Here is a 960-nt window from a genome sequence, read left to right on the forward strand (position 1 = left end):
TTTCATTTATTTCTGCTCAAATCTTTATTATTTCCTTTCTTCTAGTGACTGTCAGCTTTTTTTGGTGTTCTTTTCTAATTGTTGGAAATGGTGTTTAAGGTGTTGATTTTGGCTCTTTCTTCTTTTTTAATGTGCATTTTGATTGCTATAAATTGACCTCTAATCACTGCTTTTGCTGTGTCCCAAAGATATTGGTATGTTTTATTTTCCTTCTTGCTTGATTCAAGGAATTTTTTTTTTTAATTCACTTTTTATTTATTCTCTTACCCAGTCTTTCTTAAGGAGGGTATTGTTCTGTTTCTATGTGTTTGCTCTTTATCCATTGAACTCCTATTGTTGATTTCTAGTTTGATAGCACTGTGATCTGAGAAGATGCTTTGCAGTATTTCAATGTTTTTAAATTTATTAAGGCTGGCTTTATGACTTAATATATGGCCTATCATGGAAAAAAGTTCCATGTACACTGGAAGAGAATGTATATTGCACTGTTGTTGGGGGCAGTGCTCTGTAGGTGTCTATAAAGTCCAGTAGGTGGATTGTATTGCTTAGTTTTGTGTCTTTGTTGAGTTTCTTTCCAGTTATTCTATCCTTCTTTGAAAGTGGTGTATTAAAGTCTCCTACTATGACTGTGGAGTCATCTATTTGCCTTTTCAATTCTGCTAAAGTCTGAGTTATGTATCTTGTGGCTCTTCCATTGGATCCATAGATATTTATTATGATGATATCTTCTTGTTCAATTGATCCTTTAGTCATTATATAATGTCCTTCTTTGTCTCGTGTGGTGGTTTTTATCTTAAAGTCAATTTGATCAGAAATTAATATTGCCACTCTTGTTCTTTTTTGGTTGCCATTTGCTTGATATATCTTTTTCTAACCTTTGATTTTTAGTCAATTTTTGTCTTTGTCTCTAAGGTGTGTCTGTTTTAGACAGCATATTGATGGGTTATATTTTCTTATCCA

Source organism: Orycteropus afer, unplaced genomic scaffold, assembly GCF_000298275.1.
Source record: "Orycteropus afer afer isolate SDZICR_OR568_19922 unplaced genomic scaffold, OryAfe1.0 scaffold01425, whole genome shotgun sequence".
NCBI lineage: Eukaryota > Metazoa > Chordata > Mammalia > Tubulidentata > Orycteropodidae > Orycteropus > Orycteropus afer.